At 45.3% G+C, this 26,661-nt stretch overlaps 1 protein-coding gene across 5 annotated transcripts in view; it reads right to left on the reverse strand.

The window, feature by feature from the left end:
• Positions 1-26,661, reverse strand: part of SLC25A22 (solute carrier family 25 member 22) — a 357,355-nt gene that overhangs the window by 122,480 nt on the left and 208,214 nt on the right. The window lies entirely within an intron of this gene.

Consider the following 26,661-nt stretch of genomic DNA (forward strand, 5'->3'; position numbering starts at 1 on the left):
CCAGATTTGTGCAGTTTGTTACGTCCAAGAGAATTCCCAGATCACAAGTAGCTGAAAAGCAGCCATTAACTTGTGTAACATTGAGAAGCAATTGGTGAGCAGGTCATAAGGAATTAGGATTAGGTAAAAAGATCTTTAATCTTGCATCTGGGTAGGGAACCAACCATTTGAAAATAAACTTTATATCTGACAGAGAGATGTTTAATGAAAGTTAAGTAGAGCAAGAACTTAGTACCGAAGGACATTTTGTATAGGGGAAAAAATATCCCCAAAAGAAGGGACTAAGTGGTGCACATGAGAAATGGCTTGTGTCGTTGTGACTACTGTATGGGAGCATTGCTGAAACACCACTGGTACTAGGGTTATCGTTTTTGCTGGGAGGAATGGGCATGTAGTAGTGTAAAGTACATTTCAGCAGCCCTGGAAAACAAGCATTTACAATGCAATTAGTCTTGCAATGACATTATTTTGAGCTATTAGCATTGTAAATGTCATTGTTTTTTTTCTTTCGTGAAGCATTAATCAAATGGTGTAATGCAATGGCAATAGCTCACTTTGTTGCAACTGCGAAATCTCTTGCATTGCATTTGTACTAGTGTGAGTTTTGAACTGTGTTGGAGGCCCATTAAATGTTCTTCCCAGGTATTTACCATTGCATGATGATGTGCGGTGATCAGAGCTGGTCTTTTCTCAGATAGCGCTCTGGGCTAACCCAAACCTGGCTCCTCATCCTACTTGTCCTCTTTAATGGGCTGTGATTCAAACATTGTGAAGAGTAGAAAGAAGGTGAAGGGGGCAAGATTAAGGAGCTGCATGAAAAGAAAAACAGAATGTGCGGATATGGGTGCCAGCAACCTTCAGCGACAGTTTTAAACACCCTCTTCTATGGATCCAGGATGAAAGGAGACTATTGCACCCAGCACTTGTGCCCCTCTGCTGTCGGCACCCTGGGCGTAGGCTCAGCTCGTACATGCCAAAGGCAAACCCTGGTGGTGATGGTGAAGTTGAATGTTTTTGTGGTAAGGCTGATATCCCCTGAAGGTATTTATCTCTACAGTGCTGAATGTGTTGGAGGTGTGTGTCGAATACGCTGTGTTGGTTGTACGCTTGTATTGGTATAGTTAGTGGTAAGAGGCACATTAACAAAAACTATATTGCATATATCAGTTGTGTTGATAAGTGCAGAACTCTGTTTTCTGTGTTTTTTTGTTAGCTGGTATTAACGATGAGTGCTGGTAATTCCAGGAATAACTATTTAAGGCACATCTCAGCTGTGGTTGGTGCCTGTGACAAGTTCATTGAGCAGGGGAGTTTTTTCATGCATGTCAGATTGTGTTGCTATTTGGCACTGATATAGTCAGCCATGAAGCTGCATTTGATCTTTCTTCAGATTTGTTATGCCCTTGTTAAGTGTTAATAGTTTTATCCTGACAACGCCGGCACCCGATGGTTAATGCATTAATTCGAAGTTTTCTAAGATCTGCGCAGACACAGCTGGGCAGATGGTCATAGGATTAGAGTTGAGACCGGGGCCTCTCTGCTCGATTCCGTCTTTGAAGCCTCAATTGTTATTCTTATCCTCGTGCCCATCTGAGAGTTAGCAGCAGTGCTTAATTTGTAAAATATGAAGTGCAGGTGCTCAAATCTTTGTCGGAGTCCACACCTACTTTTGTCTGGCTCCACCCACTTCCTCCACTGGCTCCACCCACTTCCTCTATTAGCTACACCCACATCCTCAAATGCCACTGCAAATAGTCAGATGAATTTCAGCAAGGGAGCCTTCCTCATAGTAAGGTTTTGATAGGAGGTTCCCCTGCCCTGTGAACATTTTGAAAAAGATTAAATCAAAAGTGCATTTAAAGCACAGTTTTGGAATAAATTAGCTAAAATCACTAATTCATTGAAAAGGGATAATTCCAGTGCTCTATGTGTCTGATACTTGTATGTTTCTCTCGTCTTCATTGCTTGATTTTGCTCGCCAGAAAGTGTCCTTCATAGTTGTTGAAATGCCACTCATAATGACACTAAATTGACTGAAATTATGAAAATGGCACTCATTGGAATCTGAAACATTGGCTGCTATACGGCGGGTGTCATTGTAACTGGACGAAGGGTGCGCACTGCAACGAGAGCAGAAGGACTTCACTACCTGGCAAATGAAACACAGGCCTATATAAGAGAGGGCGGCCCTTTAATAAGTGGTATTGGCATACACAGAAGGTTAATAAAGCTGTTAGAGCAGCATTTCCGCCCAATGGTAATATGATGTTCTAAAATAAACAAGGGGAGGAAGGAACAATAGGTAAACACAGGAATAGTGGAAACATTGGCATGTTGTAGATCTATACCAGTCATTACTGGTCATCAGCATTCAATTGTCCTAAAAGGATTTCCCGGCATTCCAGTACGTGGAATTTCATTGTATTATGAGCAAGCTGGGTCAGGATTGGAAGAAAAACATTGTGTCACATATACAGAAAATGTTAAATGTCACAGTGTGAAAAAAGGGCTCTATGGAAATTTGAGGCAGAAGAACCGCTGGACTTGTGGGAATTAGATATAGGCTTTACTAGCTTTACCTTATGCCGTCTTTCAACTTTCAGCTTCAAGGTACCCGAGCCAGACGCAAACCAACACACACAGGCAACACGCACAGACAACAACACACACACAGCCACCTGTACACACCGCTGTGTGTGGGGGAGGGAAACCTACCCATATTTGTACATGTGCTCCACCTCTTTGCATCCCCGCACCGGCGCACCCCTGAGCCCTCTCCCTCATAGAGACTGAGTCAATCATTTTGGCTTCGGCAGCATATAACACAGGTATAGCTTTGACAAGAGCGCAAGTTTCCCTAAAGCAAAGAACAGTTACACAACAAGACTCAGAGAAAGCAGTGACAGCAGTGCAAGATTCCCAAGTGTGAATCACAAGCTGTGGCCTGCCCCCACTGCCATGTGCTGCCATCGCCTTATGTGCATTACTTGCGCTTGCAAACTTTTAAAAGTTATAAATCAATAATGAACATTTCGTTCAAGTTTGTACACAAATCCCTCTGCTTGCTGCACAGCACTAAACAACACTGCAGTCTTCTCCTGACAGACTACAAATGCACACATGGATGGCTGAAGCCACCAGGGTATACATTTCATCAACTCATCAACTGGGTTGGAGGGCATTTGCATTCGAAGAGAGGATGAGGATCACAAAGTTGTATACGTAATTGGGGTGGTTTGTCACCCACAGATTCTTCAAGGAAAAGTGGGCAATTAATCTGGCCCTCACCTCTCAAGGCCCTCCTCGGTATTCTTTCTCTCTCTTGCTTGCTTCTATATTTCTCTCTAAATCTCTCACCCCCACCCCCTGTCTGCCTTTAACTCTGATTGTCTTTATCTACCTTTCCCTCCCTCAACACCCTGTCTTTCTATTTATCTTCTTTTCTCGCCTTGCCCATCTCTTGCTCCGTCATCTCTCTCGGTATCTGACCTCACCCCTCTTTACCTCGGTCTCTCTGCTTCCTATCCTTCCTCCTTATCCTCTTCTAACTTAAGTTATTCTTCACCTCACCTCCGACCTCTCTCTTGCTACCATGATTCTGTGGCTGGTACTCGTTCTTCACTTTATCTCATTTCTACCAGGCTGGTAGTAATATTAAAGTGAAGAAAGTAGAGGCATAAATAAACTTAACTAAGCCCCAGGTTTTTCTGCAGTAGACGATTCAGCTATGTCAGCCTTCGCCAAAAATAAAGAAACAAAGAAAGCCAGTGGCGCGGAGAGTCCACTATCCACAGGGTCTCCTGTTTAATCAAATGCTGTTATGCTTAGGTGGCGCGCGGTATTCATTAGCCCCCCTAGCATGCCCCCCCCACCCGCCACTAGGGCTAGGGCTGGAAACCACTACGTCGCGCAATATAACGAATTAAATTAATGCAGGACATTGCAGGCTGCCTGATGGACCTACTCCGGTCAGTTGTTTTTGCACATTGTCTTCTTTAATACATATTAAGGCACCATTACAATACTTTACAAGCACAAATGGCACTATTAAAGAGCTTTACCTGCGTCTACTCTATGGGCTCATTTATTATGTATGCCAGCCGGGGGTGCACGCAACTACTTACTGGTAGAAAAGAAGGCAATCAACCAGTTTATTTAACATCTTTCAATGGCACATTTGATTTTCTGGCCACTCTAAGTTAAGATGAACTGTTAGGGAAGGAATGGAGACGGAGGAGGATACTTCAAGACTAAGGCAGGGCCTTTAACTTCTTAACTCCACAGAATCCTGGCTGCAACACTACCAGTCATGGTTAATTGCCCATTGTGAATAATTTTGCAAAAATTACGTATTGAGCAAAAGTAAATTATGTCAGTGTGCAGCTGCCATTTTAAAGTATAAACTTGCATCTACTTTTCGTCGCTAAATATTTTTGCAAGCAAAAGTTGGTCAGCACCGCAGAAAGTGTATCTGCAGTTCTGCACTGACGCAAAAGAGAGGTGTAAATCTGACCCTAAAGAATATTCCAGAGCTTTGATAATTATAGTGTGTGTGTCAAGCAGGGTATTGAAACGGAGATCACACCCAGTGGCAGAGAACATGAGGGCACAAGCAGCACAGGCAAATCACATAGCATGCGCAGGGGTAATAAAACAGAGGTACAAACAGCGGAAGTAAAACACACGATAAGCAGGACAACGAACACTAGCAGAAGGAGCAAATCAGAGAGCACAGGCATGGATCGTGAAACAGAATACAAGTTTTGGCAGTGAAACTGAGGTTCACAAGTTGGAGAACTGAAAGAGAGTGCTTAGGCAGAGTGGGTGAAAGAGAGAGCACAGGCAGGTGTGGCGAAACAGAGAACAGAGGTAGGGATAATGAAAAAGGCAATATGAGGACAGTGAGGATGAGACAGAGCACAGGCAGACAGGAGCAGAAGAAAGAGCATATTCAGTGGAAGTGAAAAAGACCACAGACAAGGGCAGAGGAACAGTACACAGACATAAGTGAAATAGCACAATCAGGAGAAGAGAAGTAGAAACCACAGTAGGGGCAACAAAAACAAGAGCACATGTATTGGCACTGAAAGAGAGAGCACCTTTACAGGCATTGAAGTAAAGAACACACAGGGGGGAGAATAAGATTACTCTGTCGTGGACAGTGAAATAAAGAGGCTAAACGGGCCAGTGAAACAGGACACAAGTGGGAGAATTGTGACAGATTAATAGGCAAGATCAGTGAAACAAAAAATAGTCTAGGGCAGGGAAACAGAATAGTCAAATGTAGCGAGAGAGAAAACATAGACACAGGCAGTGAACCAGAGAGCAAAAGGTGAGACTAGAAAGCACTGGCAAAGGTGAGAAACACATGGCACGGGCAAGAGGCAGTGGGTCAGAAAGCTCATGTAAGAGGGGGCAGTGGAACCCAGTACACAGGACGAGGAAGTGATATAGACTGCACGTGTAGGGGCAGTGGGACACAGAACACAGGACGAGGAAGTGAAATAGATTGCACGGTAGTGGCAGTCGAACACAGGAAGAGGACGTGAAATAAATTGCACAGGGAGCAGCAGTGGGACGCAGAGCACTGCCTGGACAGGAGTGCATAAAGAGCACGGGCAATGAACGTGAAACATACAACACTGGCAGGGACAGTGAGATACATGGCACACGGAGGGGCAGATGAAAATTGGGCACAGGAAGCGGAAGTGAAATAGACTGCACGGGCAGGGGTAGTGGCACGCAGGGCAAGGAAGTGACACAGAATGCACAGGTAGGGAAGTGTAATAGATTACACAAGCAGGGATAGTGAAACACTTGACACTGTCAGGGCAGTGCAGCAGAAAGGACAGGCAGTGTGCCAGTGAAGAGCACAGATAGGGAATGGGAGACACAGCACAGGCAGGGGAGTACGCCAGAGAGCCCATGAAGGGAAGGGAAATAGATTGCACAGGCAGTGAAACACTTGGAGCAGAGAAGGTCAGGGGACAAGAGGGGCATGGCAGTGCCACCCCTATCACACGCATCACACCCATCAGATGAAAACATTATAGAGGGGCAGGCCACCTGCAGCACTCGGTTTCATGCAGACAAATGTGCCGGCCAAGCTCTGTCTGTGTCAAGGGCACTTACAAAAGAGATATAGTTTCGATCTGCCGCGTTTATCTATTATTCAAGACAATATCACACAAGGGCTTTTCATGCCCGACTTATACACACGCATAGTACCCACATATGAGAGTTGATAGTGTAAAATCAGGGGCCTTCTCTCGTCACGGATAGACACTTTGCATCATTTAATGAACCATAAGGCCTCTTTCAACAGGTATCCTTTATTAATTAATAGGCCATTAGCAGAAGGCGTAAAAGGAAAATATGAATATATATTGGTAAATAGCTATCATGCATGCGTGATATAGAAAGATATATAACTTATACGCTGCCGCATGAAAACACAAGAGTGTGTATACTCCAACCCGCATTTGTGTACCCTATATAGGGAAGTATACGTGTTTATGTGACCATCCATAGGAGCACACACAGTCTTGTCTCCCAACAATGTAGACCCTTCTCCTTACGTGACTCCTCCAGTCCCAGTCTCAAGTGCCATCATGATCTAGGCCAGGGAGGGCAGGCGTCATCGAATCTTGTGGAGCCGCCGACGGAGCTACCACAGTGCCTGACACGTCACCACGCTCAAACAAAAAAAAGCAGTGTTGGTTTGGAATAGGCATGGAAGGACCTGTTTAGTTAGTAAAGTAGAATATTACTTCTCGTGGTGGGCCGGGCATCCGGGGCGCTGCCTTATTTATTACACTGACTGACTGGATTATATAGCTAGGTAGGCCTGCCTGGTGCTGCTGCTGCCTGCCTGGCCTGCCCCACGTCGTGGGGCTGATGATGGCTCGTGGGGTGCGGCCAGGTGTGCTGTACGGGCGTGGCAATCAGAAAAAAATCTGTGCGCACCGCGCTGCCTGCCCTACACAACATCCTGTTTTTCATGGCATTATTTAGTAAAAGCGGAGCCACTGTTAAGCACTGAGGGAGGATATCATAATCCTACTAAGTTCAAACAAGGCAGGGCCAGGGGCCGGGCAGGGCCGCGTCGCCTTTAACTTTAAACCTGCCAACCCGGCCGACCGCCGGCCCTATTGCGTGATGATACTAGGTCAAGGCTTCTTTAACAACTTATCCTCGGCCTGCCGGCCCTGGCCTATTCTGATATAAATATATATATATATACTAGTATTAGTATTAGGTGTACCGTTACCGTACTACCGTGGGGCAGCCACAGGCCAGGTACACAGTGGTGCGTCATCGAATCTTGCCCGAGTCCGATACGCCACCACGCTAAAATAAAGAAAATGGAGGCATGGCACGATGACGGATTGTTATGGCGTGGGTACTACTTACGGTTATGCTCCGGGGCACTGCCTTTATTAACTACTGGGCCCGCCGCCTGGTGCTACTGCTTCGCTGCAGCCTGCCCTTAACGTGGTCGTGCTGATGACTCGTGGGGGTGCGGGTGTGACGCCGGGGCGTGGCAATTGGAAAAAAATCTGCGCGCAGCGCGCACAACCAGATCCAGCCTAGGCCCAGCCCAAATTGCCCAATCAGTGTCTGACTCCCGCCCACCACCCGGCAACACTGAACTAACGGCCGCCATCACCAGGACGCTCCACCATCACACATATATGATTGATGCAGTGACTGTCTGAAATTATGCAGTAATATTTGCTCAATCAGTCTCCGGCTCACAAGTCACAGCAAAGCATTCACCGGGACTCGGGAGAGATCGAGAAGTTACAACAGCACTCTGCGCCGAGTCAGTAAGCTCTAACACACAGGTTTCCAAACTTTTCATGCTGGTGACACACTTTTTTGACATTCCTGCTTTAGTGACACGGTAATGCGAGCGAGCGTAGCGAGTGAGCCGGAATCACCACAGAGGTGTTCGGGGGGGTTTAAAAAATAGTGGGCAAATGGTGCATTTTCAATCAAATTGGAGAAAGCAAGAAGGTTTAATAAAGCAATTGTGAATCTGTTTTTAACAAAGACAGTGACTGGCAAAACAGGGAGTAAGGTTAGGTTTGTGCCTGAAACAAGAATATAATCATGCACACATCGACACATGCCCCAGTGATTTACAGCACAAAAAGGGCACCCCCACAGCATATGGAGTGTTGGTTTTGGCAAACGTTTCTTCCTTCTTAAATACTAAAAAGAAACATGTGAATCAAATTAGAATAATTCCCAGTTAAAAAAAACAAGGCAGTACATTAGATCAACTGTCGGTTGGGTTGTGGAGTTTTGTTTCGCCAAGTTATCAAAAGAAAACCTATTTCCTGTATTGGGCCAAATATTAAGTTGCTGGTGAGCTATTATATAATAATCAACTTTAAGCATGTTGGCCTTGTTTGTCATATTCTGTCCTTTTTTTTTTTTTAGGTCCCGTCTAGGCTGCGCATGTGCTGTCTCGAACAGCATGTTTTCAATCTGTGGGCTTCAGCCCGCCCATTGCCTTACCACTTGTTTGCTCCATCGTGCTCTCATATCCGTCGTTCCCGTTAGTCCATAGCATAAAAGCGTCATGCTTCTTCCTGTGTTTGACCCTCCCCCTGAACATGGACCAAGTGCTTGCGTCCTTCCACTACTCCCGTTATAGGAGCTACTATTTTCTTTGTCTTTGAGCACTCCACACGAGTGCTGGTGTTTTCACTCACTCCATCTCCTCCCGCCCGCCCCAACCCTGTTGATTCGTTTTCTTTGTAGATCGGCTTTATTATTCACCTCACTCACCGAGCCAGCAAAATGATAAGTGATGTGTACTTACCCCTTTGAGCTCATCCACTTACGCACAGATCAAGAAAATAAATGGCCTTCCTGCTAGTTAGGAGCTTGGGCCTCAGTTTTCTAAATGCACCTGTTTTAACTAGCATATTAATAATTTCCTAAACACCGCTTCATGGTTCGTTGTAAAGGAAATGTACTATGTACCTATCTACTAACTTACACTGCAAAGATCTCTTGCCCTCGCTTTTCAGTATTAGGGCACACAGGTGAACTTCATCATTACTAAAATGAGCAATAGCTGCTACATAGCGTCAAGAGATGCACATGCATCTCTTGGCACTATGTAGTAGACCGGGCACAAGTTGAGGGTAGACTGAGTCTATCCACTCTTTTCACAGGGTGATCGCAGTCTACCCTGCTATGAGATTGGGCCCCACAGAAATATGGTAAACTTGTCTTGGTGCAATTTTTAGACACCGGGACACATTCAACAGTGCCTGCACATTGTTTGCTTTTGTTCCAAGCAGCAATGTACAGACGGGGAAGGGGCTTATCAGATTCCAGCTGGGCCTATAACAAAGGTCGAAGTTAAGGGGCCATCAGGTCTCCTTTTCTTGGAGTATCCAGGCTGGGAGCTATCAGGAGCCTCACATCTAAATGAAATGGAGGAGAAACAAAGGCACATAGCTTATCACATCACATCACACAAGAGGCAGGCATGCTTTTGACTTTGTTCAGTCCTTTTATATAAGAGATATGCATGTGTGTAGGAATGTCAGATTTGTTAGTCTGTCCCAGTATTTACACAAACAATTTAAATGCCACTATTTTGTTTTGTTTCTTTTACAGCGCTATAGTGCTACTAATCCCATTGTAGTGTCAGAGTGCTTTATACATACACATTATACATTGACAATAAATGATGTCTGTAAATCAAGGGAGTGCTACATAAGATGGGGAGAGTTACAAGGTGTAGGAGCCACATGTCCTTCTTGGCTCACTGTGCTATATTAGAAGAATTACAATGTATGAACTGCAAGTAACAAAAGGATCTCTGTGTTCAAAGCGCTAACTCACTTGCCCATTTACATACAATAAAAATCTGTCATCTGCGCGTTACATAATGTGCTTTCCAGGAGACCTATTAACCCTCAATGCTACTTTGATCCAAAACTGGGACTAGACAAAACACAAACCTCTCCAGCAAATAGTTATTTTACCATTATTATTATTCCCCGAGCTTTACTGAGCACACAAAGATCTCTGCCACAGGTGCCTTAACCCCATGATATTTTAAAATACAGACTTTGCAACCAGTTGAGTAGAACAGATTTACTGCCGCATTTCTCCTTGTTGCCAGTTTCTTTGTGGCAGGATTTAAAAAAATAAATACATGTTAAGGCCCTGATTTTGCATCGGGGTTGCATAATTTGTTTGCACAACCCCGAAGCAAAATCTAATTTGTTAAATATTGTAATGAGCTCAAATGTACTTACGATAGACCTGCTAAACAAACATATAACTTTCATGTTTGGTTTCTTGTGCTACTGGCAGTGACTAATATTGATTTTTAGTTTTTGTTTTCAGCGGCAGTCATTAAAGCTGTGAGATAATTGAGAGGATTTGTTAAATAATTGATATTTGTCATTTTGCTTTGTCGGGTTATTACCTGGTAAAAGTAATACAGTTGTTCAACTCATCGTTCAGTGGGAAAAGCCTGTTGTTTAGTTCAGCTTTTTGTAAACAGCAGTGTGCAGGGGTGAGAGTATTGCCTGAAACAGCTTGAAGCAGTAACTGCTAAAGAGCAGTGAACATGTTGCATTAGCCATGCGTTAGGGATTGTTTAATGACATGTCTTAACCAAAAGGGTTGGGGTGTTGGGTGTGTGTAAGTGAGAGAGGGACATGGAATAAGGTAGAAAAGGGCTGGTAAAAATGGCCCCATGGCCTGCGACCTCTTATTTAATTATCCTGATCAGGCCCGGCTCCAGGAATTTTTATTTGGGTGGGCCAAGGGTGCATTTGGGGGGGCCACTGCGGGATCGATTTGTCGCATATATGTCTAGGCAGGCCTGCTTCAGTGCCCTCCTTTATCTCTTCTTAGTCTTACAAGGCCCAGTAAAACGCACTCTTTTCCAAATCTCTTTCTAAATATTATCACTCTCAAAAAGTGTTTTTTCTATGAAATGTTCCTTTGATGGGAAAAGGAGGTTCCTGAGGTGGTAGTATCAGGCAACTGACACTACTCGGGCTCCCTCTGAGCGAGCCTTCAGGGAGAATCCCACTTCATTACTACCTCCACCTGACCCCGGACTCTGCAACGCACTCCCTTACAGGCTTGATTATCCACTACTCCTCTCCAGTGCACCTTATCTCACAGCTGACCTTGGGCCCTAGCCCCATATCAGGCACCATCGGGCTCCACTTTCATTTTTCCCGGTAAAAACAATAGTAAAATCACCTTCAAACTTAAAACATTGAATAAAGCAGTAAATATAATTAGCACGCACTTTAAAGTATGTTCCACAGTAGCCTGTATGACCAGACTGCTGATTAAACAAAAACAGAAAGGCCATGACAGGGCCGGGTTTAGCGCTGATGCGAAAGTCTTTTTTGGCGCCACACTAATAACCTCTTTCTCCGTAAATACCTTTACTACCACCTTCCAACAGTGCCCCTCATCCCTCCATGGCCCCCCTATTGACCTCTTCCTCGGATTCCCTCACTGCCACACTCCACAAGTGCCCCTGATCTCCCCATAGCCCCTCCCCCTCGTGACCTCCTCCTCGGATTCCCTCACTGTCACCCTCCACCAGTGCCCCTCATCTCTCTGTAGCCCCTCCCCCTCATGACCTCCTCCTCAGACTCCCTCTCTACCACCCTCCACCAGTGCTCCTCGTCTCTCCCTAGCTCCCCCCCTCCACCCCATGACCTCTTCCTCGGATTCCCTCACTGCCGCCCTCCAACAGTGCCCCTCATTGCTCCATAGCCCCTCCCACCACCACCTCCTCCTCAGATTCCCTCGCTGCCACCCTCCAACAGTGCCCCTCATCTTTACGCAGACCCTCTCTCATATGCATTTCATTTGTTGTATAGCGCTACTCATGTCAGTGTAGTGTGTCAGTACTTTACACCACGCACACATTATACAGAGACAATGAGTCATACAAGTATGTAAATCAGTCTACAGGGAATGTCACATAAGCCAATGAGGATTACAAGGTGTATGAATCACGTCATACATACTGGTGGGCAATATATTTTAAGAGGGTTTGGTGTGGGGAAACAACTTTAGGATTTAAAGAGTATTACATGGGGGTCAGCTTTACTGATAAAAATGTATATCTGCCCAAACATACTCATTTCAGCAACATTAGAATAATGAAAGACTGAGGAAGTTCTAACTATATCACAAAACAAAAATAAGCGAAGTTCTAACTACACCATTCATGTTTGTATGCAGCTCTTTGGTGACAGTTCATTGGTCACTGTCCTATGTTAGGATTGTAACTTCTGAACTGCAAGTAGCACAAGGATCTCTGTGACAAAGGCAGTAACCCACTGAGCTTCCACATAAAATACAGTTGATCTGCATTTAAAAACTACGGACAGACAAACGATTGCCCTCCAGCAGGATCATTAATCACCAGCGTTATCTGGGCATGTTGTGTTGTCTTATTTTATCCTGCATCGGTCATGACAATGATAACAAAATTGTTTAAATGAAGCACGCACAAAGTATGTGTCCTGCTGGTCCTGTGCACATTTTAAATCGAAAAACAAATAGTGACAAATTCTCCTACCTACTTTATTAGTCAAACTGTGTCACAGCCTGGTGTGATAAACTGCTGCAGGGGTCGGGAAAGGTGACAGGAATAAACAAACTTCTTTTCTCCTGCACTGCATAGAAAAGGAAATATCCACGCAGCAGGACAGTCGGCAAAGGTTACCGGTGACAAACAAAGGATTTGTCCCTTTTGCCATGTGGAGATGGAGGGGTGAAAAAAAAACAAAGCCTCGTTAATGGTCTTGTAAAGACCTGTGAAGTACCCGGGTGCGGCTGCGATAATCTCAAAGCTGTCTGTGTGTGTGGGAAGCTGTCTCAGCCTGGGCGCGCGCACACACAGACAGCTCTTTGAGCTCAATTCCGTTGCGCCCCTGCCTTCAAGCCCTCACTGCGAGGGCCAAGGCTCCTGTTGCGCGACACACCCACGAAGGTCAGGCGACACAGTAACGTGTCGCGACACATACTTTGGAAAGCTCTGCTCTAACACCATGCAAAATGTGACGTCCTGTCATGCAGACTCGTCCCCTCGTGTAGACCCTGCCCTGAAAACCAAGTGCTGGTGCTAAGCACTGGCAAGCACCAGCACAAATTAAGCACTGGTTAGGAGCCTGGCTTGCTTTAATCTTATTCAGATTTACCGTTCTTCTCGATAGGCCATGCCGCATGCACACCTGAACCTAATTACGGATCTTTGATGGCACGCGCGCGCACGAGGTGGGGACGAGCTGGCTGCCACGTGCTGTGCCGAATATGCATGAGTTGGAGAAGAGTGACACGCTGGACTTCTCGTCAAGATTCCTTCGCCTCACTCCAAAACATAATACGCAATAAATTGTGCACCGATTTTATAGCTTCATGTTGTCGTAAAACACCGAACTATTTTAGAAGTATTTTTTCATTGGTCATTGATTTTGTCATTAAATACAAAACAAAAATGGAGAGAAAGGGATTCTCGCAATGAAAGAACATTGGAGGGGGTACTCCTGGTCCCCTTTAAAATACAGTACCAAACAAAGCAGAGGAGTACTCCCAATAGACAGAAACCTGTCTTAAAGGTATTTGAAATGCAGAGCAAAGGAAAGAGACTTTCTTTCTTAAGAAGACCCCTCACTCACCAACGTGGTTGGTGACATGCTTCATCATCGGGGTTCCCACCTGGACAGCCGAATGCCATTCAGGTGTGCTGCAACACCCGACTACAGTGGAGCTGGTTATTTTGTGTGAAGGTGAATAGAAATTTTTTATTAAAAATTGGCCAGATTAAACCCAATCCAAATTATTTATTCTAGGGCAATTTGGACAATGTTAAAAAAATGATAGGGATACCGTGATAGGTTAGATTGACCTATAGTATCGTCTTGTGAGTAAAAAGTGAAAAAAAGGTGAAAAAAAGGTCTACATGTTTCAACCATCAGTTTTTACTACCGGCTTTTCGTCAGGACCAGTGAACGTGACCCGGGGGTGTACACTCGCTAAGGTGTACCCTGCCCTTGGTCACTCAGAACCTAACCATCTACTCACGGTTAGGAATCCCTTCGTTCCATTCGTCAAAAGGAACAATCTGTGAAAATAAACACATAAACACAGAACAAACATATAATACATGTGGTAGTTATTCATTGTGGGGTCAGTGCTCATTGTAGTTGTCAAAAGAAGTAGTGAGCGTGAGACGATCATTCAACACTCAGTGTTCCTCCTTGTTTAAGAGGTAGTGGACTCACATGATCACGCGCTTCTGACTTTGGCGATCTGGAGCCACACACACAAAATACATACCCACTCCTCATACTCAATTGAGTGGGTGTCAGTATACTCTGTCAAGAGTAAAAGTGTACCAGTGCACCAGTGTAACCATAGAGCCGGACGAGAGATTTCTCGAAGTCCATGGTTATAACAAACCCACACGCATCCAAACTTAGTGGTGGGTAATCAAACAATCTCACTCAATAGGGTGAGCATGCCGCTAGACGATATCAGCAAACAATTCGCTAGCGTGGTAAAATTCGCAAATGTGTACCAAACCAAAGGTCAAGTTTAAGGAGGAGAGCAGAAAGGGGCGCTTACTGAGAACGCGGAATTTGCATGCCTCATGGGAGTCGGGGTCATACAATTCGTTACCTACACGATCTGGATTGAAAAAGGTGAAAGAAAATTAAAATAACCTCACAGATGTGATCGTAAGTTGAGCACAAAGAACGGAGGATTCCCGTAAATGGCCAAAGTGCTCACTCTGCAGAACAAATAAATCCGTGGTGTATCTAACAGTAAGACCGGCCGCATCTCCCTGCAGAATACGGTAGCCGGGGCAGCAGCGTCTTAGATATGCTGGTGCTTCCGGGTCACGTGAATACAAGGCGTGACTTGGCGGTCAAGTGACCTGCGTAGGCACGTATTGGGCCGCCAGTGTTAACACAGTCCGTGCTTTAAGTGATAAAGTTAGATGTACAAAGAATAACAGCGTAAAAGCAGATTTTTTATGCCCCGTGTTTGCATTTATTACGAGCCAGAGGTGACACAGTAATTATTGGGAGCAGTAGTATTAAAATACCTAGTCCCTGTCACTAAAATTGGTACAAGTATCAATGAAGAGAGTACAGGTTGTAAACAGTTAATCCTGAAAAGGGGATGTGAGAAATGCGAGTGGTGCCAGAATCATTCCAAACACAATATCTGCGTGTTTCATGTTGCGTGAGGTGGTCAACGAATAATATGTTGGTAACATATTCGTAAAAGTCAGCAAATTATCACCTCTTAAATAGAAAGGGATATTTTGTCAGAGTGGTCATTTTAGTAAGATGTCACAATCAAGGAGAGAGTGATGACATATATGTGTAATAACAAAGTTTCAGATCATGAAATGCACGTATTCAACAACATATCCCAGAAATTGAAAGAGTAGGAGATCCCCTGAACAGACATTCCATCAACAATATGTGATTGTATGAGTCAGTATTACACACGTGTCTAAGATGTTGTTCCCGCTATGTGTGTAGACCAGTAATGTCTCACTAGGGGGTCCTGCTCATTAGATGAAATGGCAAAAACCATACCTGCTCGAGATTGGAGGAACAAATGGCAAAAACCATACCTGCTGGAGATTGGAGGAACAAATGGCAAAAACCATACCTGCTGGAGATTGGAGGAACAATCTCGAGCAGCTATGGTTTTTGCCATTTCATCTAATGAGCAGGACCCCCTAGTGAGACAATACTGGTCTACACACATAGCGGGAACAACATCTTAGACACGTGTGTAATACTGACTCATACAATCACATATTGTTGATGGAATGTCTGTTCAGGGGATCTCCTACTCTTTTAATTTCTGGGATATGTTGTTGAATACGTGCATTTCATGATCTGAAACTTTGTTATTGCACATATATGTCATCACTCTCTCCTTGATTGTGAAATCTTACTAAAATGACCACTCTGACAAAATATCCCTTTCTAATTAAGAGGCGATAATTTGCTGACTTTTACGAATATGTTACCAACATATTATTTGTTGACCACCTCACGCAACATGAAACGCGCTGATATTGTGTTTGGATTGATTCTGGCACCACTCGCATTTCTCACGTCCCCCTTTTCAGGATTAACTGTTTACAACCTCTACTCTCTTCATTGATACTTGTACCGATTTTAGTGACAGGGACTAGGCATTTTAATACTACTGCTCCCAATAATTACTGTGTCACCTCTGGCCCGTAATAAATGCAAACACGGGGCATAAAAAATCTGCTTTTATGCTGTTATTCTTTGTACATCTAACTTTATTACTTAAAGCATAGACTGTGTTAACACTGGCGGCCCCATACGTGCCTACGCAGGTCACTTGACCGCCAAGTCACGCCTCGTATTCGCGTGACCCGGAAGCACCAGCGTATCTTAGACGCTGCTGCCCCGGCTACCGTATTCTGCAGGGAGATGCGGCCGGTCTTACTGTTAGGTACACCACGGATTGATTTGTTCCGCAGAGTGAGTACTTTGGCCATTTACGGGAATCCTCCGTTCTTTGTGCTCTACTTACGATCACATCTGTGAGGTTATTTTAATTTTCTTTCACCTTTTTCAATCCAGATCGTGTAGGTAACGAATCGTATGACCCCGACTCCCATGAGGCACGCAAATTCCGCGTTCTCAGTAAGCGCCCCTTTCTGCTCTCATCCTTAAACTTGACCTTTGGGTTGGTACACATTTGCGAATCTTACCACGCTAGCGTTTTGGTTGCTGATATCGTCTAGCGGCATGCTCACCGTATTGAGTGAGATTGTTTGATTACCCACCACTAAGTTTGGATGCGTGTGGGTTTGTTATAACCATGGACTTCGAGAAATCTCTCGCCAGGCCCTATGGTTACACTGGTGCACTTGTACACTTTTACTCTTGACAGAGTATACTGACACCCACTCAATTGAGTATGAGGAGTGGGTATGTATTTTGTGTGTGTGGCTCCGGATCACCAAAGTCAGATGCGCGTGATCATGTGAGTCCACTACCTCTTAAACAAGGAGGAACACTGAGTGTTGAATGATCGTCTCACGCTCACTATTTCTTATGGCAACTCCAATGAGCACTGACCCCACAATGAATAACTACTACATGTATTATATGTTTGTTCTGTGTTTATGTGTTTATTTTCACAGATTTTTCCTTTCGACGGATGGAACGAAGGGATTCCTAACCGTGAGTAGATCATTGGGTTCTGAGTGACCAACGGCAGGGTACACCTTAGCGAGTGTACACCCCTCGGGTAAAGTTCACTGGTCCTGACAAAAACCCGGTAGTAACAACTGATGGTTGAAACATGTAGACCTTTTTTTCACTTTTTACTCAAAAGAAGATACTATAGGTCAATCTAACCTATCACGGTATCCCTATCATTTTTTTAACATTGTCCAAATTGCCCTGGAAATAAATTATTTGGATTGAGTTTAATCTGGCCAATTTTTAATCAAAAATGTTCTATTCACCTTCACACAAAATAACCAACTCCACTGTAGTCAGGTGTCGCAGCACACCTGGATGGCATTCGGCTGTCCAGGTGGGACCCCGATGATGAAGCATGTCACCAACCAAGTTGGTGAGTGAGGGGTCTTCTTAAGAAAGAAAATCTCTTTCCTTTGCTCTGCGTTCCAAATACCTTTAAGACAGGTTTCTGTCTATTGGGAGTACTCCTCTGCTTTGTTTGGTACTACATTGATTTTGCCACCCACGCCTCTTTGTGAAACAAATGCGGTATACTGAAAAGCTCCGACTTCGGCAAGGGAGGTTAATGGCGGCTCTTCTGGTGTAGAAGCCTGCTCTCTGCCTGGGACTGCAGTCCGACCACCTGTACACACTTTGAAGGTCAGAGGGTCAAGTGCAGAGGAGAGGGAAGCTAATCAGACACAGCCCAGCACAGGCTCTCTGCAGAAGTACAGTAAGTGGACGCGCTCTATGCACCGGAATGTCAGTGTCCTTCAATAAAACCTCGGGGCCAATTGGGTGGATATTGATTAACGGAAGCTTACTGTTAAAGTATTAAACTTTTTACAGATAGTGATGTTCGTGGTTAGGAGTGGGCTCCCCGTCCTCGGCTCAGTAAAGTGCGTGCGGGAGGATAGGTGAAGGGTGACCTGTTAACATGGGTGAAGAATTACCACTGAGGATGGATGGGTGGAGGGTGACCTGTCACATTGGATTCAAAGCGCTCTGTGTTTCAAGACAGTGTATCTTGTGCCTTGACAGTGTCTGTGGTGCTACAGTGTGCTTTTTTCCCAAGGCTTTGTGTTTCAGAACAATTATGCCTGGGCTGCAACGTCAGTGGAGGGTGTTACCCCGAAACCGGTCCCAGGATGCTTGTTTCTGGTCCAGGGAAGACCTGGCGTGGCAGTTCCGGCTGGACTGTTCCCCTGGGGAACAGGGTCAAGACTGATTTCCATATGGCTGGGTCTAAACTGGAATGGCGTAGCATGCAAAAAAACGATGGATTTAACCCAGATCTGTGACTGTGGGTGAATGTTTGATTAATTCAGCATTCCGTCCATCATCTGTTCTTTTTACCTTAATCAATTAGGTAGCATGGGGGGGCAAGGGGCAGTTAAACTTTGGTGGAGTAGGAGTCTGCCATAAATCAGCAGTGCCTCTGTCCTGTCAAACTCGAGGTTCCTCCACTTTGAGAGGGACAGGAAAGCCTCAGCTGCCTGCGCCTTCCAAAACTGCCCTAACATCCTATCTGCCATAGGGCCATCAGGTCATATTGAAGGTCCCCCATACCCGAACCAACAAATAAGAGGGGGAGTGGGGAAGATGAGGAATTAGAAGCGAACCTTCAGTGCCCTATCTAAGGAAGACTAGAGAAGATATGGGAAAACATCGGTAGAGAGCCGGGTGGGCCAATCTGTAGCATCTGCAACAAGAATTGGAAAAGGCAACAGGTCTTGCCTACGCGAGATCTATTGGATTTGTCAATGTGTTTTTAGGCCATGTTGTTCAGCACGCCGTGCAGCATGGTTGAATGCAAAAAAAAAAAGCACAATGATGCGGTCAATGCTAGTCAATGCGGTCAATGCTAGCTTTTTTTTTTACTTTCAACCATGCTACACAACGGATACACTGCTTTAGAACATGGCTTAACAAACACTGGCAAAGCTAATAGATCTTGCATGGGTGAGACCGATGGACTTTGCCAATGCTTTTTTTAAAAGCTACATAACACAAAGATTTATTTGGGAACACCCATAAATATAGCAAGATGTTGCACGTTTACCTTCATGCTTTTTTCCTAAGTCACACCGTTGTGAAATCCTGTCTTCCGAGAGAAAGAAAAACGTACAGGGCACACCCAATCCCAATAAACACACTGCTCTGCATACCTGTATTGTTCCCTGCTTCATGGCCAAAGTACTCAGTCACAAAAAAAGCACATTGCATAATTTAGGAAATAATTTCCTTTGATTCACCACAAGAAGCTTAGGTTTTTACACATGCAGAGATCAATGGTGACTTGGATACCGAGTGATAAAGACATACTTGGACTAGAGGAATAAATCCGTGTCACTAAAATGAAACGGGAGGGAGTCTTGCACTGTAGACTGAGGAGACGTCTAATAACCCAAATACATGTTTCAGAACTAAGATTCCTTCGGGCACAAGCTGCCATCTTCTTCTGAATAAACAAAAGAGGGCCGAGACAGTTTTTTACTTTGTTTGAGGATACTCTGGCCTGCTTCCCATATGGGTAATTTTAGCTAGGTGACTGGAAGCCAAATGTGACAGAAGCAGTGAGGGGGGGAAACGATGGGAGTTGGGTAGGTGCAAGCAAGAACGGGTAAGCAACAAAGACGAGGAAGCAACGACGACAGGGGAAGCAAGGATAAAAACGTACCTACATTTGAGCAGCGGAAGGACACTAATCACACAATTAATCAGTACTTGGTCCATGCTTCATCAAAGGGATAACTGCATGAAGAAGAAAGTAAAACCAGCATGCACTGACCAATCAGAAGCAAGGAAATGAGTAATGATGAAGCCAAAAATGTTAAGTAATAGTAGGTTCCAGGACCTTTTTTTTTTTAAAGAAACATAAGATCTTGCTAGCGACAGTGCATGCGCTGTCGCAGGCGAGCCCTAAAAAGGAACAGAGAGGAAGGAGCAAGATAAAGAAACAAAAAAAAAAAAGTCAAGGGTTGCCAACTTTTGCTATCTTGGAATATTTTCAGAGGTGTATTTTTGTGCAATACCCCAGAATGTGATTTTTATTTCTTAATAAACAACACAGTCCATACAAATAAAGTAATGATTTGTTATCACCATTTTGGAGAGAAGAACTGCGTAAAACTCAAGCAGCCACAACAAAGAAATAAAGTGCATGGAAGTAGGAGTCTTCATCTAGTAACACTCAATGCCCTAATGAAGTTGGGGTAGTTTGACAATTCCAGGCTAGCAGGGCTCAGCATACTTTCATCTTCTAATGCCGATAAATGCTGGTTGATCGCAATGCTAAGGGTCAGCAGGCAAAATGCCCAGGATTCAGCAAGGCTAGCCCAAGACATTGCTGCCAACCTTGATGTGGTTGGGGTAATCTCAGTTTTCCTAGCTGGCATGGCTTGGCATACTTGCATCTTCTAATGCTGATAAAGGCAGATTCCGGGTAAAAACTTCCTAATGCGAATGATCACCAGGAAGTGGCAAAGTGCCCAGGAGTCAGTGAGGCTAGGCTGACGCATAACGACCAGCTTTAAAATACAAAGGTGTAATCTATTTTGTCCCTACAGTCTGCCTGTGCATCCCAAGACCAGAGTTCTTGTACGAACAAGGCAGGCAAAGGCTCTCTCTCTCAGGACAGACCTGAGCTTCAGTATCCAGTAGACTCAATCAACTCACTCTGCTGGCTGGAGACGACATTCAGAGGGCTGAACTAGGACTTGTCGAGGACACCTATTGTAAATGTTATTTATTGTATTTACATGGTGCTTACTACTCCTGATGAGGCTGCTATTGTTTTAGTTAAACAATCTCTTGCTAGAGGTGAGCACAGTTGTGTGAGGGGATGGGAGTAGTTGCACAAAGGGCCAGAGTGGGAATAGGCCAGACAAAGGAGCTCAGAACTTGTGGAGGTATATATAAATAGTGTTTTTCACAATTCTCACAGGTCAGAGAAGAGCTGGGGTAAGATTGAGCAAATTGAGAGCTATCAAATTGGTGGCAATCTGCTGACCTAGCAGAAATAATGGTAGCAGGTAACTCTCATTTCACCCCCTTATCTCTTTTTTACCATAAAATGTCAATCTCTACTAATAATGAAAGTGGGAGTTCTTCTTGGAGAAAACTCTAGAATGCCAGAAGGATGCCTTATGTAAACTAGAAAGAACAAGGGTCACTGGGATACACAAAACGTATTGGGCGTGCATGAATGGAGGGGTGAGAAAAACAGGGTAAAAAGGCAAGCCAATGTACTCTTGTGGTGTCAGAGCAGCGACCTACCAAGTGCTTCATCTCTCACTCTCGCATGTGAAGGGTGCCTGTCTTGGTGGGTACAAGATAAGACCCGACCAGGACTCTCCCATCTGGTTATCCTCCACCTTTGAGAGCATGAGAGGTCCTTGGAATGTGAATCCTTGCACAAGTAGGTGAAATCAGGGTAGTTTCTACTCAGGTTGCCAGCCTTGATTGCTTTCCTTTATCCTTCAAATAAATGATGTATGGCTTCTTCGTTTGTCACAATTTCTTTCCCATTCTTGTTCTTTTAGTATCCTCTTACACATTCAACAGCCTGGTGCATGTTGGTAAATGGATTACTGGGCCTTATCTGAATAACCCCTTTTTTTTGGTGTACGGGCACACAGCATCCTTCTGCTCCTGTGGCTAAACCATGTAGTTCATGCTAGAATTATACTCCCTCAGTGGCGTAATGAAACTTGAGAGAACTCCCCTGCAAAGTATATGGAGGGCCACCCTCCGGACCCAGTCAGGAGTTCTCTGGCCAGGGGCTCGCTGCCATTGCAAAGTGCCCAATGGGGTCCCCTGGAGCCCAGGCCCCCCTGCACCACAGGAACTGCGGGGGTAATGTTACTCCACTATACTCTCTGTATCTATCTCTCACATACCCTCAACCAACACACCGCCAGGCACCTCAGAGTCATCATACACGACATGGAAACAATTCCCACATAGACTTAAAACGAAAACAGCATCCTTCCAATGCTATCTATGGGGGTTTTTCCCTTAGCGCCCTACACATGCTACAATACAATACAATGAAACCAGCACATGCAGCGAAGCACTCCACACCACAACTTGTCCATCATCCATGATGGGGGAGAGTTTTGCACTTGGTCAGCTCCCTGTAGGGTGTAACTGACATTTGTGCAGAAAGCACTCTCTTGTCACTAAAAAGTTTTCCAAATCAACAGGAGTCCAGCTGGCACGCACATGCCTGCATCAACGAAATTACCACACTGCTTTAAGAGACATAATGCTCGAAACTACATTTACAGAGTAAGTGTTCAGACAATTGGGTGTTAGTGCCAGGTTTTGCAACCACCTTGCATAGGATAGAGGAGACTTGCTTTTATCTGTAAGCCCAGGGTAGACATAGTTTTAAAGCCTTGAGCTTTAAAAAAAACTTTTTTTCTGGTTTATAGTCTTTTAAAGGCAGGTGCAGTTATTTTTGGGAGGAGGGACTTGGAAAAAGTCACAGACGAAAAACGTGTCAGCTGTATCTGATGACAAAAGTGAAAAGGGATCTATCTTATAACCTGCAATCACTTAATGTAGTCACAACTTGTGTCCTACTAAGAACATAATTGTCATCTCTAAGTACTATGTCTGCTTAATACGGCACGTGAAATATTTCATACCTTCACGATTGACTATTGGAATTATTCACAACAAAACACAACACTTGTATGATCAATCTAAACTAGATATTACGTTTTTGTACTGTAAAACATTCATATTGTTCCCCAGACCCAAACATATACAAGTAAAACCCTCACAAGTCATGGGTGAACAGGGAGAGTGCTTCTGGACAGTGGGCAGTCATGCCAGACTTGGTGGGGCTTTCACAAGCGATAATATGGACGGGATAATACCCAGAAAAACGAGTCACCCGGAAGTAAAGGACTAATTATACACGTTCAGGGCATCGAAATAGCTTATGTCAAAAAATCCAGCATTAACAGTGACAGAATTGCATGCAAGCAAACTACATAGTGTCTGTAATAAAAAGCTATGACCAGGCCAGCTTTACCCACTTTACAGAAGGTACAGTCTGGTGGCTCCAACTTGACACCAAAAGGAAGGAATTAAAGCAAAACCAAGGCCTGACAGGAAGTCAACCAGAGCGCGCTTTGAAAACGGAGGGAGAAATGAACATTTTTATTTTTACATAACTTAACATAATTTACATAAATGTAAAATAGAGATGACGGCCTTCTTGGATACATGAGGATTAAAGGCCTTGTTTAAGCTAACGGGGCAACGCTAAAGAAAGGTTGCTGCGGCGCTGCTGGCGGAATCGTGGACATTTCTGTCGTGAATCAGCATGGTACACGTGCTCCTTCCGCAGTGTGGACGTCTGAGGTTGATTACGAGGCTGGCTATATTTAGCCGGAAATAAAACGTGTCACAGTACAGATTGACTGCTTTAGGTCAGCCAGATAAAATGGCGATTGTTTCACCCTCCACATTCCTTCTTCGATGATGAAGAGATTAGAGGGCACTGTGTCTGTGCGTGCCAGACATTGAGAGACAAGGCTACGGGCAGCTGCTGCCAGGCTTGCGGCCAACAGGCTCTGCTCAAGCACCGGTTCCATGGCCTGCCAAGTCGGCCGAAAGCAAACAGAGATAGCCGGTCTCGTTTAAAACGTCAGATATTAAGAAGGTCAATCAGGGGCAAACCCTGCCCTCAGGTAGAATTCTCCAATTTAGCCGCTTGTCCATGCCAACGGCAGGTGTGTAATGGCTGTGACAGAGCGAGTCACATGCCCGATATTTACCTGCCCTACCCTTGTCACATGGCCCATGGGGACACTGTCCTTTTATCTAAGTTAGCATGAGCACCCTGCAGAATGCCCGCTGCTTTGCGCACGTTACTACAAGACTTTATTTTTGCAAATGTCTCTACTGCCATTTTTACATGAGAACCCATACCTGTGTTCACACTCTGCAGGTTCCTGGGAATTTGTCTAAACGTTGCAAGCAAGGTCGAATAACAATGCCCCTTGTTATTTTGTTCTGGCCAGGCCTTAGCACCTAGACAAAACATACCAATGTAGCTGTTGTTTGGGACATCGTACTTTGGTCTAATTGGAATACACAAATAAGTAGCACACACTTGGAGAGGGACCTTTCCAGGGAGAAGAGCAAGACAGCACCTATGATGTAGATCTACCATCTATAAGCTAAGGTGTGGTGTCTGCAGACAAAACCCAGAGATCTTCTAATATATAATAATACTATTTCTATGCAAGGGAAGGAGGGTTAGGCTATACTGTCTTTTCATGATGACATCTCCTTTCATGATTTATAGACTAACTGCTATGCTGACCATATGTGTATTATGCATTTTTCTGCTCGTTGTGGTCTGTATACTGCATATTAGAGCACGTTAGCTAAAATAAACATTTTAAACTGGTTTGTGTCTGTCAGATTTTATTGTGGACAAGTACAGGAGTGCGAGCGAAAGGGTATGTCTTGCAACCGTGATTCCTGAGAGATTCAGGAGTGAATGAAGGATTTGCAGAGCGCTGGAATCACCCCCGGAGTGGTATCTCCACGCTACTGATGGAGGAACACAGGTGGGAGCAGGCAATCAGTTGCTAAAAAGTTCAGTTTTCAAAATGTTTTCCGAACTTGAGAAAATTCAGGCACTTGCGTAAGGGGAGTGTTGTGTTCTGGGGTGCCTAATCATTTGTGTCTCTGTGAGTGAGTAGGAGAGCAAGTGAGACACTATAGCTAGTCGGTCCTGGGCTCATGGGTACTAAGGTGGTAGCATGACTCAGTCCCTATGCACTAAGGTCCCAAAATCCTATGCATAGTTCTGCTTTGGAGCAGAATCCCTGCAACACTTCAGTCCTCCGATAATGTTGGTTTATATCAGTCTCTGGACCTGTCCATTTCTGGAAGCGTTACTTACTGCTATTACTCCCTCCCACAATGTCTCCCAAACCATTTTACCCCATAGTAAAGTCAAGTAGCTCTTTTGGCCTTGGCTGGCGTTGGAAGAAAAAATAAGGAGGCACAGCCAGGGCAAGGGTTCTGTCAGTACCTGGCAGACCCTCACCAGTGTGCCAGTGCACCCAGGAACTGGCACTGTGCCATAGACAGCTCGGGAGGCCACAAAGGCCTTAACAAATTACCCTCCTCATGGAAGATGTTGGTTCTCATGGTAGAGCCAGGCTATAATTCCACTTTACTATGAACAGTGGTCATTGATCAGACACTACCTGAAGGTGTAAGTGTGAACGCTGCAGCTTATCCGAGCAGCCTGTCTGATGATCTGCGCAGATGCCTAGTACGCTGTTGGGACTGCTGTTCCAGAATGTGAAAGGATGTGATTTTGGGGGTGATCCCCAAATAAGTCTGTGACACAGATGCATCCGGACGGGGTGCCTGTGTTGGAAGGCGGACCCCGAGGAGTCGGTGAGACCACCAAGGGGGGGGCCCTCTCACTGCACGAAGTAGCCGAGCGCTGCCGAGAAGTCTCCTGAGAGATCCTTCCCCTATCACGTACTAGCACAGTAACACCACCACACAGGACTCAAGGAGGTTGTCTGGTGACAAGCAATTCTTTATCAGCAATAAAAAGGTTACGAGGTCAATATTTACACGAAGGGATCGAGGGATCCACCAAAAGTCTCAGTGTCTCTTTGGAAGGGTAGGGGTAGCGGGACAGTCTTTGGCAGGAGTGCGGTACGAGGGTACCTGGGGCCCAGTTCTTATCCTCAAGCTGGAGGACCTCCGGATCTCGGATGGGTCGAGCCGCGACGGCGTCAGCAGGGCTCTGGCGTACAGTTCGTGGAGAGCCGCGATTCAATCAGCAGGGCTCTCAAGATGGTTTCTGCTCAGCTCGAGCCGCGACGTCGTCAGCAGGGCTCCGAGGAAGGTTTCAGCGAGGTTGGGCCGCGACAGCGTCAGCAGGGCTCCGATGTTCCAGGTGGTTCAGAAAGGGTTCACAAGAAGGAGCCGCGACGCAGTCAGCAGGGCTCGTAATGGTTCCGACAAGAGTTCTTCTCCGTAGGGTCAGCCGCGATTCAATCAGCAGGGCTCTCGACTCCGGGATACAACTGCCGAGCTGTGGTGGGGTCGCCCCAGATATAGGTCTGGAGCCCTTTGATGTCCGGACCTATGCGCCCGAGAGGGCGGAGTGGCCGGGTGGAGGTGGCCAGACGCCCAGCAGGAGAGGCGCCAGGCCCATGGGAGTTGCAGGGCGATCACACCTCGAGAGGGGAGGACAGTTGGGGGTCCCATCGATACTGTCCTCCGCCGGGGGCGATGAATGGTTCCTGCGGCACCCCCTGGCTAGTTCGTGGTGCCTCGATGTCGGGGCTTCGCTGGGGTCGAGGCCGGGTTGAGCGGGGTCGCGCCGGCTGGT

The sequence above is a fragment of the Triturus cristatus genome, chromosome 3_1, assembly GCF_964204655.1.
Source record: "Triturus cristatus chromosome 3_1, aTriCri1.1, whole genome shotgun sequence".
In the NCBI taxonomy this organism is placed as follows: domain Eukaryota; kingdom Metazoa; phylum Chordata; class Amphibia; order Caudata; family Salamandridae; genus Triturus; species Triturus cristatus.